This window comes from Triticum aestivum, chromosome 6A (genome assembly GCF_018294505.1).
Source record: "Triticum aestivum cultivar Chinese Spring chromosome 6A, IWGSC CS RefSeq v2.1, whole genome shotgun sequence".
NCBI lineage: Eukaryota > Viridiplantae > Streptophyta > Magnoliopsida > Poales > Poaceae > Triticum > Triticum aestivum.
Window position 1 is genome coordinate 616,285,943 of NC_057809.1, and position 15,926 is coordinate 616,301,868.

General features: G+C 41.4%; 1 long non-coding RNA gene across 1 annotated transcript; it reads right to left on the reverse strand.

Annotated features, from left to right (window-relative positions):
- Positions 1-4,360: 4,360 nt before the first annotated feature.
- LOC123131427 (uncharacterized) lies at positions 4,361-7,080 on the reverse strand. The gene is made up of 3 exons (XR_006464170.1): positions 6,083-7,080; positions 5,604-5,708; positions 4,361-4,866 (listed from the first exon to the last, which is right to left on the reverse strand). It is a non-coding gene; the product is annotated as an uncharacterized lncRNA (long non-coding RNA).
- Positions 7,081-15,926: the final 8,846 nt, after the last annotated feature.

The following is a 15,926-nucleotide window of genomic DNA, read 5'->3' on the forward strand; positions in this document are numbered from 1 at the left end:
TTATGAAAAAGGAAAACGGCTATAATTTTTGCATATGATATCGAACTTTTTTAATATATCAAAATGTTTAGCACAAGAAGCCGGTTCCGGTGGTCGTAGGCCGTTTTGCAAATTTTTAGAACCCTCAAATTCCGAAAGGAAAATAATTATTCTCAAATTTAAGTTTTTCAAATTTTTGGTTAAACTATGGTCAAACTACTTATTCAATAAATATTAGTGTTACTAAATAATTATTTTTTTAGAATAATAGTTTCAAACTCAAATGGTGAAACGTGTGACATCATGCTCAAGTGCAACTCCTAAAATCAAATAACAGCAGTTGATGCAACTGGACAATGATACGTCTCTAACGTATCTATAATTTTTTATTGTTCCATGCTATTATATTATCTGTTTTGGATGTTTATGGGCTTTATTATACACTTTTATATTATTTTTGGGACTAACCTATTAACCCAGAGCCCAGTGCCAGTTTTTGTTTGTTTCCTTGTTTTAGAGTATCGCAGAAAAGGAAAATCAAACGGAGTCCAATTGACCGGAAACTTCACGGAACTTATTTTTGGACCAAAAGAAGCCCACGGAGTATCGGAGATGGACCAGGAGAGTCCCGGGCTGCCCACGAGGGTGAGGGGCGCGCCCCCTACCTCGTGGACAGCCCGGAGATCCACCGATGTACTGAGTTTCTACATATCAACCCCCTGTGGCCTTTTGCGGTAAGATATTAACTTGCTGCAGCTTTGCTTGATGCAGGTTTAAAACAAATGAGTGAAATAGAAGGGGAAGAATGGCGGAAGACAATGATTATTTCTCAGTTTTAATGATAACCCTAAACCCAGAGGTTTGCTGATAACTTTTCTTAACCTTTTCTCAATACATTTATGCATAATTTTATATATTGCATTGTAGCCTTTATGGCATGCATATGTGACTCCTTAATCCTTACTTGTCTTTACTAATAAAATCTGAATTTTATTAGTCGCATATACAAAACTAATGTCATGTGGGGCTTCCACTACCAGCATTGGGCCCCAAGTCATGGAGGGGACGACAGCATCAGAGGCTTCCAATTAAGGAGCAGAGCTCCCAATTTCCACGGGTTCGGTCTGAAATTCAAAACATACTAGATCGTCAATGGCGCGCATTGCCACGCCCGTCTATTTATAATGTTGGATGAAAGAGGTTTGCAATGTTTTGTCAAAACATCTAATTAGTTCTATTTTTTAATAATTACAAAACAGAGGACATAAATTCATGGCTTAGTTCTTTAATTTATTCACAGATTTATCTTCATGTTAGACAAAATGAGAGCACATTATTGAATTGCGATATGCAATTCAACTAGGTTGATAACTGGTTATGTAGGTGCTAGCACCTCATTGTTCTGGTTGAGTTCGTCATCAGACCCAATGTCGCAGTTGGGAACAGTCCTTGGAGGGATGTAATTGGTAGATTGTTCCATCTAAAGAAAAGATGAATATTCTTTGTGAGAAATAAAAGAAGGAATGCAAAATATATGAACAGGGTATGGAGTTAAGGTACGTAGTATGAGTTATTGATTGCATGATTCTCTGTTTGAGACGTTCAACGCTTAGTTATGTGATGTTGTGAACAGCCAAGTTAATGATTATTATATGGTTATTAATGGGTGGCCTACAAAAAGGTGTTTATGGCTTTTCAGTTATTATTCTTGATTACTTATTTGCAACTGATGAGTAAAAATTTCTTGTAAAATCCGCAATGAGCACTTATTTTGTGAAACGGAAAGGAATCGGAAAGTTGTGCGTGTTTAGGAGAATGAAAGAGTAAATTTCAGGTATATGAGGGCTAATATTTCTACTGGTACAGTGAATGGAAGAGCACTGCGCATGAAAACTTCAAGTCTTTCCCCTATAATTTGTTCAGCAACCATAGCAAAGATACAAACTCAACTTCACATGTTGTGACGGCACCAATAACACACACTTTGTATGAAAACTTCAAGTCTTTCCTCTATAATTTGTTCAGCAACCATAGCAAAGATACAAACTCAACTTCACATGTTGTGACGACACCAATAACACACACTTTGTACCTGGGAAAACAAACTGGTTATAGAATAAGAGGTTACAATGCAATTATACAATATAGTATACCTTGGTGTAGCTGCAGCTGTACAGTTGCATCTCTTATTGCTGCAAACAAATGCATTTGATGCCTGAATTGCTTTCTTACGGCATAACTGGCTAGAAAGGAACCACCAGTATTCTGATCCTAGTCTCATTATTGTGACAGTGCTTATCATATTCCTGCCCTATCAGAGATAGCCAAATGAAATTAACATTTGGTGTTTGGGAATGTAGTAGATGTTACGAAGCAAGTAAGATAAGTAAATGAGAAGATAACAAACAAGGAATTCGTTAGGATCAGTGGAATTCAAGAATGCCAGGTTACAGTTTCAGGTTCATTCCTATTATATGTTACACTGTATTGATCATTCTTTCCCTACATGATTCTAAGAGCAGGCATTTGTTCACCTAGACTGTATGTAAACTTACCAAGAATGTACGTATCAGTACAAGTAGATGTATATTTGCTGTTATGTGTACATGGTAGTTCGTTAAAAAGATTTATATCACCGAATTTATATAAACCCTGCACCAGATTTATATCCTTGCAATCTTTCTTATGGCATAGCTGTCAAGAAAGGAACCCTGCACCAGATTAATATCAAGGATGTATGTATCAGTAAAAGAAGTTTACCAGTCACACTGTTCTATCTTTTCCGAGATATCAGGGTTGAATATAAATCTTTGCAGCATTGCTGCAACTTATTGTTGAACGCCCTATATTATTTGAACGGTGTCAGAATTTTGTGTAATGTGAAACAGAGTTGTTTACACATGTTTACAGGTGGAAGCATACCTAGGTAGCTTTTCATGAGAGTACCAACCAAAAAGTATTATGATGGGCTGTCTCTGGCCACGGTCATACAGATCATCAGTCTGAAAGGGAGTTGCATGGTGGCCCCATAGTACAACATCCAAGTGCATGTATCATTGAATTAATAGGTAGGAGAGTGACTCAATATCTGTTGAGCTTACTCTTTTCAGAATCCTGGGCTCGAGCAGGCAGCCGAACCTTCAAGAGATTTGAGATCGCTGAAACTATCCCAATAACATTTGTACAGTAGAAAAACGAGCACTACATGGTCAGTGTAATTGCTTGGTGCAATAATGAATCATATTATACATCAATAGAAATACAGGGAAACCTACCCGACCATGATGCTGAAGCTGTTGTGCTGCTGGAGTATAGAGGATGAGCGAAGAGGGGCAGGGGAGAAAGCATATATAACTGAAGTGTGTAGTAGATGATACGTCGGACCCAGCATGAATGCCTGCTTAAAAACTAAAATATTAAGAACCACAGGCCGGGTGGAGCAGTTTCTAGGAGATAAGGCGCCATCACCACCCGCATCCGGCGCTTTCACGCGATCCCTCGCGAGCTGAGCGCGCGTAGGCTGCCCCGCTTCCGCTGGATCCACACGCGATGGGCGCACATAGGCTTGATCCTACCGCAGGTCGCCCGCGTGGCCCACTTCGCCTGAATCGAGCGGCCGCCACATCCTCTCTCTTCCGACGGCGCGACGCATCCTCTCAAGTCTCGACGACCCTGATTCTTTCCTGTGTTGAGGAACGGGAGCACTTGTATGAGTGGGCCTTCCCTTCCTTGGGCCGAGGCAAATTGGCCCAATTAACCACAGGTGTCCAAAATAGCTATCGGAGTAGCTGCCCATGCGACTTCAGGCTCAGTTCGCGCTAAACTTCATATCGACGGCCAGGGACGTTTAATAAACGAAATCAAACGGCCAGGAATGCCTAATTCGTGAGAGGGCGTTGCTGCGCCCATCAATTTTGACATTATAATATTAGTGATTGATGCAATTATATCTAAATGTACTAATTTAATCATCATATAATCACACATTATATTTAACATGCTCAAAGCTATGAATCATGTTGTTTGACCCGAAATTTAACTGACGGTGTGTGCGTTTGTGCCTGTTTATTTTTTTACGAGCATGTTAGTTATTGGTGGAACAAATATTTTAAGTTGATTATTATGCTCCTAGGAATGTATTAGATGTTAAGAAGGTTGGCAATAGTATGATTTTGTACAAGAATACTCCCTTCTTTTGGGTTTATTGGGCTCTCTTTACTTCATTGACAATATATTTGTATACTTTCAACCATTCCTGCATTAAGCATTTTCTAAAGATCAGACGTTACACTTATACTATTGTACAACACATCAAGATTCAGATCATAACATAATGAACCTACACTGATTTTAATTGAATAGAAAATGAGGAATACGAGCATCCATATTGTGCAAATTACATGTCGCTTAAATTTTAATTTTATCCAAACTGATTCAACTTACTGGAATCCAATAAGACATAGAACAATGGCACTAACATTTCATTTTCTATATAGAAACAATTCAACTTACTGGCACTAACCTTAGTAAAATTAACCGATCCATTCATACAATCAGTTTCCCCACGAAGGCAAAGTAATAATGTGTGCAACCCAAGAGGGGACTTAACACTATTTATCAAACAAAGCTTAGTGGAGTCAAACTCATCTCATAGCTCTAGCAGCATGCGTCATGCACAACCAAACTGCATCTTGCAGTCAAGTAGCTGCAGTAGCTTTTGGTTTCCCTGCTCGGACTTTAGCATCCACGCCAGGAAAATATACTTAACAGGTCAACAATTTTTGGGGTATACATCATGTTCATCCTACGCGGATGCGGTCATAGGTACTGCTCATTTGTTAGACTCAAGTCTGGTCAGCAACTGCCACATGTATTCCATTGTGTTCGCTGCAAAAATAGAAATAGCATGAATTCTTAAATGGCAAAATTGCAAGCTTTGCATTACCTGTAAAGTCGACTATCAAATAGAACAAGGACCAAGTACAAAGACAGAGATAATGTACAGGTTCAGCTTCTCAATCGAATTCACTCCATACAGAGAGATGTGCTCCTGTAGCTAACATTCATTCTACATAAGGCCCCATTTAGTATATCTGATCAAATGGCCAGAGCTAATAAACTCGACACCTACTCAAATTCTGCTCCACCACCTACTCAAATTCCACTCCACCTGCTCCCATTTATTCCTCTCCTCTGTCCATAATTACAATCTTCTCTCTTATGTTCCTGACATGAACAATATACTACATACATATTTGGTGTATCATAAAAATGGACTACATCTGCTTGTAGTCTCACATGTTTCATTTTTTTTTACAATATGCCGATGCAGCCCTACACGATAAATTGCATTCTTGTACTATTTCTCTATCCCCAACTTCTAACTCATCTTTGTTGTGTTCAGATAAATGATTTCATGACGACATCCTAATCTAGAGTACATATTTTGCTGTAATACGTAAAGCTGATAAGAATAGAGATTACCCTGAAACCAATTGATGTTTGACCTAAACTGAAGCAAAATCTTGAAAAAAGAAATCAAGCATCAACAACACAGTAGTAGTTGATCAAGAATTCTATTGACAAATAAAGTGTTCATTGTACCCTTATGTACAAGGTTTTACCTGATTGGTAGGTATTTTAGATGTCCCAATCTGACTGAGGGGTGGATTTCGGTCACTTAAGCTTTGTGCAATATCTCCTCACCAGCGTGAAACAACAGTCACCACCTGCACGGAATAGGAATGGAAAGATATTAACATGGGTGGAAGAAGGGATAGTACAGAAAAGGGGCAAAACAAAGACAGAGGCCGACCTAGCCGAGAACTGTGCTGCCAGGGTAAGACAGTGATTCAGTAGAAAAGGAGTAAGGACGGTCATTGAGAGGGACAAGCGAGGGAGCTTATATTATACTCCCTCCGTTCCTAAGTCTTTGGAGAAATTTCACTATGGGCCATATACGGAGCAAAATGAGTGAATCTATACTCTAAAATGCATCTAGATACATCTGTATGTGGTCTATAGTGAAATCTCTACAAAGACTTATATTTAGGAATGAAGGGAGTACATTACAACACAGGTTGGAAAATAGAAAGACACCCACCTTCACTAATCGCCGTCAACGACGGGCATACATCATCCACCATGAACGACTCTAGAAACTGAAGACTAATTGCCTTTCTTCAAATCCCAAAGGATCACACGCGTCAGATGGACCCCCTCGTAGACAGATCGCGTGCGTCGGTTGTATCCCAGGATCTGCGCGTCGCCTGCATCGCGCTCGGCTGGATCGAGCCAGTCAACCCCGTCGACCTTTCATATGGCAGCGATCGAACGCATTTTCTTCGGGAGGTTACCTGTCCAAAAGCCATTTCAGATGATGAACTGTTGAGAAAAAAACTTGACAGTACGAAGCTCCAGAATCTACTCAAATCAATCGACCAAGATCACCTGTACGACATGAGAGGATATGAGGATATTTTCTTTCAGAGGATATGAGGACAATGTAATTTTTTCATGCAATTTACAGGAAAGATACCTGAGCATGATGCTGAATAAGATGTTGATGCCGAGTGTAGAGGTGAAGCATTATATAGTAGCACTGACCATAGGAAATGATTGTAACATTACCAGGCATGAATAGGCCATGATTGCAAGATTCAAGAGAGAGCAGAGCCATTTCATGCAGACGAGGCATCTGCCATTATCGCCCTCGTCCCCAACTTTCTTTAGCCGCATCGTGTGCCTCGTCGCTTGAGCTCTCAACTGCATCGGCAGGACTCGGACCGCCTCTTCGCTTCAGCTCTGGACTGCAACGTCTGGACCCGGATCCTGCTCCTCCGGTCGATCTCAGCGCACAGATGTACTTGCCTCGGTCCATCACGCACCTCAGGTGGACCGAATCGACGGAAGCGGCGGCTCGTCTGTGCGGCTCAAATCCGGACCGGATGAATTGGATCTTTGAGCGCCTGGAATCCGGACTCGATGGATTCGACCGCGTCTCCATTCGGGACAGGCCGGATGAATTGCCTTTTCTCTGCTCCTACAACCCAGGGTGGATGGATTCGGTGCGGTCGCTCCCACTGCGCTGGAATCGAGACTTTTTTTCACACAACCGAATCGGGAGTGGAGGACGTGCTTGGAAGCCCAGTACTGGAGTTCTTTTGCGCTGGAATGGGCCTGGAAGGCGCAGTGCACCAGAGGACTTCGTTTCGGTCTCTGGAGCAGCAGCCCACAGGACAGCTGGGCCAGATTGAACAGAGTGCGGGTTAGATTGTGTTACCACGAGATCTGACGGCCAGAATCTCTTAGATCGCGAAATTGGACGGCCTAAAACTCAAATCGCTTACCTGAAAACTGCCTTTTGGGACCTGTTTGACATCTGTCAACAACAAGATGCTACTCTGGCCCAAGTGTGGGCTGAGGGTGAACTCAGGTTAACTTTCAGGAGATGTGTGAATGGGGAAACTTTGACCAGATGGGAGGATCTGGTGAATATTATGAAACAAGTGGTGCTGTCCAATATACCAAATCAACCTGTCTGGAGGCTGGACCCTTCTGGTAAATATTCAGTTAGGTCTTTTTATAAGCTAATCAATTTTGGAGGGATCGTTTCTGTGATCAAAGATGACATCTGGAAAATTAAAGTTCCACCTAATATCCATGTATTCCTTTGGCTAATATACTACAATAAGAGTTTAACTAGAGACAATTTGGCCAAACGCAGACATGTTGAAGATAAGACATGTGTTTTTTGTGATGAACTAGAAACTATTCAACACTTGTTTTTTGACTGCATTGTTGCTAGGCAGGTCTGGGCCTTTGTGGCTGAATCCTTTTCAATTGACATTCCTGTTTCTTTTACTGTGTTATCTTCCTTTTGGAAGAAACGAAAACATTGTAAAGCTTTGAATATAGTTACGGTTGCTACCTTGTGGAGCTTATGGCGCTTGCGCAATGACTTTGTTTTCCAGGGCGAAGATGGCGAAATATTCACTGTGTCTTGAATCTGCTGGGAGCTACGGTCAGGCAGTGGAAAATCTTATGCTCAGAAGCTCAGGGTGCTCTACTTCTTCGGTGCTTAAGGTTGCTGGACTACCGAAAGGGGGAGTTGCTTAGAATCGCCTGGAGATGAAGAAGGAATAAAGTAGGAGGGGAACTGGCTCCATAGCTAGGGCGTTTGCTTTTACCAGTTATGCATCTAGTCCCTGGACCTGGTTCTATTAAAACTCCTGATGTAATAGGGTAGATCGGCCTTGTTTGGGTTATGTCTGTGGCAGCTACCTTTTGGCTGTTGCCGAGTGTTGTTGAACAGTCCTGGCGGTTGTTGGTTTTGCCTTGGCTTTCAATAAAAGTTGGGGCGGGGGGAAACCCCTTTCATTTCAAAAAAAAACTCAAATCGCTGTGATGGCTGGGTTTAGGCTCATTTTTACTGTCCTTAATAACAACCTTATTACACAGCAACACACAGCTGCAGCCGGAAGCTTATCCAAACACTGCAGCTCCTACAACTGACAAGATTCTGAACATAGCGACTCAGTGCCACAGACAAAACTAGAGGATGTTATGGTAGCATGTTATTTCGCAGTTTACAGGAAATTGATAACACAACGTGCAGCCCCCCATGGGTTTGGTCTGAAATTCAAAACATACATCGACCTTATTACATTTCAGCAACACATAGCTGCAGCCAGAAACTTTCAGAATACTGCGGCTCCTATAGCTGACGAAGTTCTGAACATAGCAACTCAGCGTCACAAGTACACCACTCCTTATCCGTTTAGTCATCTTTATCTAAGTAGATGATTTACTTCGTAAAATTAAGTTCTGACAGAGTTGTTTCTAGTGAGAAAGTTTATGATCCATCTTCTGGATCATGTTGAGTCGTCCCATATGATTAGGACTAGAGTGTATTTGAAGGAAATATGCCCTAGAGGCAATAATAAAGTTATTATTTATTTCCTTATTTCATGATAAATGTTTATTATTAATGCTAGAATTGTATTAACCGGAAACATAATACATGTGTGAATACATAGACAAACAGAGTGTCACTAGTATGCCTCTACTAGACTAGCTCGTTAATCAAAGATGGTTATGTTTCCTAACCATGAACAAAGAGTTGTTATTTGATTAACGAGGTCACATCATTAGTTGAATGATCTGATTGACATGACCCATTCCATTAGCTTAGCACCCGATCGTTTAGTATGTTGCTATTGCTTTCTTCATGACTTATACATGTTCCTATAACTATAAGATTATGCAACTGCCGTTTACCGGAGGAACACTGTGGTACTACCAAACATCACAACGTAACTGGGTGATTATAAAGGAGTACTACAGGTGTCTCCAATGGTAGATGTTGGGTTGGCGTATTTCGAGATTAGGGTTTGTCACTCCGAGTGTCGGAGAGGTATCTCTGGGCCCTCTCGGTAATACACATCACATAAGCCTTGCAAGCATTATAACTAAGATGTTAGTTGTGAGATGATGTATTACGGAACGAGTAAAGAGACTTGCCAGTAACGAGATTGAACTAGGTATTGGATACCGACGATCGAATCTCGGGCAAGTAACATACCGATGACAAAGGGAACAACGTATGTTGTTATGCGGTCTGACTGATAAAGATCTTTGTAGAATATGTAGGAGCCAATATGGGCATCCAGGTCCCGCTATTGGTTATTGACCAGAGACGTGTCTCGGTCATGTCTACATTGTTCTCGAACCGTAGGGTCCGCACGCTTAACGTTACGATGACAGTTATTATGAGTTTATGCATTTTGATGTACCGAAGGTTGTTCGGAGTTCCGGATGTGATCACGGACATGACGAGGAGTCTCGAAATGGTCGAGACGTAAAGATTGATATATTGGAAGCCTATGTTTGGACATCGGAAGTGTTCCGGGTGAAATCGGGATTTTACCGGATTACCGGGAGGGTTACCGGAACCCCCCGGGAGCCAAATGGGCCAACATGGGCCTTAGTGGAAAGGTGAAAGGGCTGCCCCATGGGCTGCGCGCCTCCCCCCTTCCCCTAGTCCTATTAGGACTAGGGAAGGTGGCCGGCCAACCCCCCTCTCTTTCCCACTTGAGGAAACCTAGTTGGACTAGGATTGGAGGGGGGAGTCCTACTCCCGGTAGGAGTAGGACTCCTCCTGCGCCTCCCACCTTGGCCGGCCAGCCCCTCCCCTTGAAACCTTTATATACGGGGGCAGGGGGCACCTCTAGACACACAAGTTGATCCGTGAGATCGTTCCTTAGCCGTGTGCGGTGCCCCCTGCCACCAAATTCCACCTCGATCATACCGTTGTAGTGCTTAGGCGAAGCCCTGCGTCGGTAGTACATCAAGATCGTCACCACGCCGTCGTGCTGACGGAACTCTTCCTCGACGCTTTGCTGGATCGGAGCCCGAGGATCGTCATCGAGCTGAACGTGTGCTAAGAACTCGGAGGTGCCAGAGTAACGGTGCTTGGATCGGTCGGATCGGGAAGACGTACGACTACTTCCTCTACTTTGTGTGATCGCTTCCGTAGTCGGTCTGCGTTGGTACGTAGACAACACTCTCCCCTCTCGTTGCTATGCATCACCATGATCTTGCGTGTGCGTAGGAAATGTTTTGAAATTACTACGTTCCCCAACAGTGGCATCCGAGCCTAGGTTTTATGGTTTGATGTTATTTGCACGAGTAGAACACAAGTGAGTTGTGGGCGATACAAGTCATACTGCCTACCAGCATGTCATACTTTGGTTCGGCGGTATTGTTGGACGAGACGATCCGGACCAACCTTACGCGTACTCTTACGCGAGACCGGTTCCCTCGACGTGCTTTGCACATAGATGGCTTGCGGAAGACTGTCTCTCCAACTTTAGTTGAACCAAGTATGGCTACGCCCGGTCCTTGAGAAGGTTAAAACGGAGTCTATTTGACAAACTATCGTTGTGGTTTTGATGCGTAGGTGAGATGAGTTCTTGCTTAAGCCCGTAGCAGCCACGTAAAACTTGCAACAACAAAGTAGAGGACGTCTAACTTGTTTTTGTAGGGCATGTTGTGATGTGATATGGTCAAGGCATGATGCTGATTTTATTGTATGAGATGATCATGTTTTGTAACCAAGTTATCGGCAACTGGCAGGAGCCATATGGTTGTCGCTTTATTGTATGCAATGCAATCGCGATGTAATGCTTTACTTTATTACTAAGCGGTAGTGATAGTCGTGGAAGCATAAGATTGGCGAGACGACAACGATGCTACGATGGAGATCAAGGTGTCGCGTCGGTGACGATGGTGATCATGACGGTGCTTCGGAGATGGAGATCACAAGCACAAGATGATGATGGCCATATCATATCACTTATATTGATTGCATGTGATGTTTATCCTTTTATGCATCTTATCTTGCTTTGTTTGACGGTAGCATTATAAGATGATCTCTCACTAAATTATCAAGAAGTGTTCTCCCTGAGTATGCACCGTTGCCAAAGTTCGTTGTGCCCAGACACCACGTGATGATCGGGTGTGATAAGCTCTACGTCCATCTACAACGGGTGCAAGCCAGTTTTGCACACGCAGAATACTCAGGTTAAACTTGATGAGCCTAGCATATGCAGATATGGCCTCGGAACACGGAGACCGAAAGGTCGAGCGTGAATCATATAGTAGATATGATCAACATAACGATGTTCACCATTGAAAACTACTCCATCTCACGTGATGATCGGTTATGGTTTAGTTGATTTGGATCACGTGATCACTTAGAGGATTAGAGGGATATCTATCTAAGTGGGAGTTCTTAAGTAATATGATTAAATTGAACTTAAATTTATCATGAACTTAGTCCTGGTAGTATTTTGCAAATCATGTTGTAGATCAATAGCTCGCGTTGTTGCTTCCCTGCGTTTATTTTGATATGTTCCTAGAGAAAAATTGTGTTGAAAGATGTTAGTAGCAATGATGCGGATTGGATCCGTGATCTGAGGTTTATCCTCATTGCTGCACAGAAAAAATATGTCCTTGATGCATCGCTAGGTGACAGACCTATTGCAGGAGCAGATGCAGACGTTATGAACGTTTGGCTAGCTCAATATGATGACTACTTGATAGTTTAGTGCACCATGCTTAATGGCTTAGAATCGGGAATTCAAAGACATTTTGAACGTCATGGACCATATGAGATGTTCCAGGAGTTGAAGTTAATATTTCAAGCAAATACCCGAGTTGAGAGATATAAAGTCTCCAACAAGTTCTATAGCTAAAAGATGGAGGAGAATTGCTCAACTAGTGAGCATGTGCTCAGATTGTCTGGGTACTACAATCGCTTGAATCAAGTGGGAGTTAATCTTCCAGATAAGATAGTGATTGACAGAATTCTCTAGTCACCATCACCAAGTTAGTAGAACTTCGTGATGAACTATGATATGCAAGGGATAACGGATACAACTCCCAAGCTCTTCGTGATGATGAAATCAACGAAGGTAGAAATCAAGAAAAACATCAAGTGTTGATGGTTGACAAGACCACTAGTTTCAAGAAAAGGGCAAAGGGAAGAAGGGGAACTTCAAGAAGAACGGCAAGCAAGTTGCTGCTCAAGTGAAGAAGCCCAAGTCTGATCCTAAGCCTGAGACTAAGTGCTTATACTGCAAAGGGACTGGTCACTGGAAGCGGAACTACCCCAAGTGATTGGCGGATAAGAAGGATGGCAAAGTGAACATAAGTATATTTGATATACATGTTATTGATGTGTACTTTACTAGTGTTTATAGCAACCCCTCAGTATTTGATGCTAGTTCAGTTGCTAAGAGTAGTAACTCGAAACGGGAGTTGCAGAATGAACAGAGACTAGTTAAGGGTGAAGTGACGATGTGTGTTGGAAGTGGTTCCAAGATTGATATGATCATCATCGCACACTCCCCTATACTTTCAGGATTAGTGTTGAACTTAAATAAGTGTTATTTGGTTTTTGCGTTGAGCATGAATATGATTTGATCATATTTATTGTAATACGGTTATTCATTTAAGTAAGAGAATAAATTGTTGTTCTGTTTACATGAATAAAACCTTATATGGTTACACACCCAATGAAAATAGTTCGTTGGATCTCGATCGTAGTGATACACATATTCATAATATTGAAACCAAAAGATGCAAAGTTAATAATGATAAGTGCAACTTATTTGTGGCACTGCCGTTTTGGTCATATTGGTGTAAAGCGCATGAAGAAACTCCACACTGATGGGCTTTTGGAATCACTTGATTATGAATCAGTTGATGCTTGCGAACCATGCCTCATGGGCAAGATGACTAAAACTCCGTTCTTCGGAACAATGGAGCGAGCAACAGATTTGTTGGAAATCATGCATACTGATGTATGTGGTCCAATAAATATTGAGGCACGCAACAGGTATCATTATTTTCTGATCTTCACAGATGATTTGAGCAGATATGGGTATATCTGCTTGATGAAACATAAGTCTGAAACATTTGAAAAGTTCAAAGAATTTTAGAGTGAAGTGGGAAATCATCGTGACAAGAAAATAAAGTTTCTACGATCTGATCGCGGAGACAAATATTTGAGTTACGAGTTTGGTCTTCAGTTAAAAACAATGTGAAATAGTTTCACTACTCATGCCACCTGGAACACCACAATGTAATGGTGTGTCCGAACGTCATAACCATACTTTATTGGATATAGTGCAATCTATGATGTATCTTACCGATCTACCACTATCGTTTTGGGGTTATGCATTAGAGACAGCTGCATTCACGTTAAAAGGGCACCATCTAAATCCGTTGAGACGACCCATTATGAACTGTGGTTTGGAAAGAAACCAAAGTTGTCGTTTTCTTTAAAGTTTGGGCTTGTGATGCTTATGTGAAAAAGTTTCATCCTGATAAGCTCAAACCCAAATCGTAAAAGTGTGTCTTCATAGGATACCCTAAAGAAAAATGTTGGGTACACCTGCTATCACAGATCCGAAGGCAAGACTTTTGTTGCTAAATTCGGAAACTTTCTGGAGAAGGAGTTTCTCTCGAAAGAAGTGAGTGGGAGGAAAGTAGAAAACTTGATAAGGTAATTGTACCTTCTACCTTATTGGAAAGTAGTTCATCACAAAAATCTGTTCTTGTGACTACTACACCAATTAGTGAGGAAGCTAATGATGATGATCATGTAACTTCAGATCAAGTTACTACCGAATCTCGTAGGTAAACCAGAGTGAGATCCGCACCAGAGTGGTACGGTAATCCTGTTCTGGAGGTCATGTTACTTGACCATGACGAACCTACGAACTATGAGGAAGCGATGATGAGCCCAGATTCCGCGAAATGGTTTGAGGCCATGAAATCTGAGATATGATCCAAGTATGAGAACAAAGTTTGGACTTTGGTTGACTTGCCCGATAATCGGCAAGCAATTGAGAATAAATGGATCTTCAAGAGGAAGACGGACGCTGATAGTAGTGTTACTATCTACAAAGCTAGAATTGTCGAAGAAGGTTTTCGACAAGTTCAAGGTGTTGACTACGATGAGAGCTTCTCACTCGTATCTATGCTTGAGTCTGTCCGAATCATGTTAGTAATTGCCGCATTTTATGAAATCTGGCAAATGGATAAACAAAACTGCATTCCTTAATGGATTTATTAAAGAAGAGTTGTATATGATGCAACAGAAGGTTTTGTCAATCCGAAAGGTGCTAACAAAATGTGCAAGCTCCAGCGATCCATCTGTGGACTGGTGCAAGCATCTCGGAGTTGGAATATACGCTTTGATGAGTTGATCAAAGCATATAGTTTTATACAGACTTGCGGTGAAGCCTGTATTTACAAGAAAGTGAGTGGGAGCATTACAGCATTTCTGATAAGTATATGTGAATGACATATTGTTGATCGGAAATAATGTAGAATTATTCTGTAAAGCATAAAGGAGTGTTTGAAAGGAGTTTTTCAAAGAAAGACTTCGGTAAAGCTGCTTACATATTGAGCTTCAAGATCTATAGAGATAGATCAAGACGCTTGATAAGTTTTTTTTCAATGAGTACATACCTTGACAAGATTTTGAAGTAGTTCAAAATGGAGCAGTCAAAGAAAGAGTTCTTGCCTGTATTACAAGGTGTAAAGTTGAGTAAGACTCAAAGCCCGACCACGGCAGAAGATAGAAAGAGAATGAAAGTCATTCCCTATGCCTTGGCCATAGGTTCTATAAAGTATGTCATGTTGTATACCAGATCTATTATATACCCTGCACTGATTTGGCAAGGGAGTACAATAGTGATCTAGGAGTAGATCACTGGACAGCGGTCAGAATTATCCTTCGTGAAATAAGGATATGTTTCTCGATTATGGACGTGACAAAAAGGTTCGTCGTAAAATGTTACGTCGATGCAAGTTTTGACACTGATCTGGATGACTCTAAGTCTCGATCTAGATACATATTGAAAGTGGGAGCAATTAGCTAGAGTAGCTCCGTGCAGAGCATTGTAGACATAGAAAGTTGCAAAATACATAACGGATCTGAATGTGAAAGACCGTTGACTAAGATTCTCTCACAAGCAAAACATGATCACACCTTAGTACTCTTTGGGTGTTAATCACATAGCGATGTGAACTAGATTACCGAATCTAGTAAACCCTTTGAGTGTTGGTCACATGACGATGTGAACTATGGGTGTTAATCACATGATGATGTGAACTATCGATGTTAATCACATGGTGATGTGATCTAGATTATTGACTCTAGTGCAAGTGGGAGACTGAAGGAAATATGCCCTAGAGGCAATAATAAAGTTATTATTTATTTCCTTATTTCATGATAAATGTTTATTATTCATGCTAGAATTGTATTAACCGGAAACATAATACATGTGTGAATACATAGACAAACAGAGTGTCACTAGTATGCCTCTACTAGACTAGCTCGTTAATCAAAGATGGTTATGTTTCCTAACCAT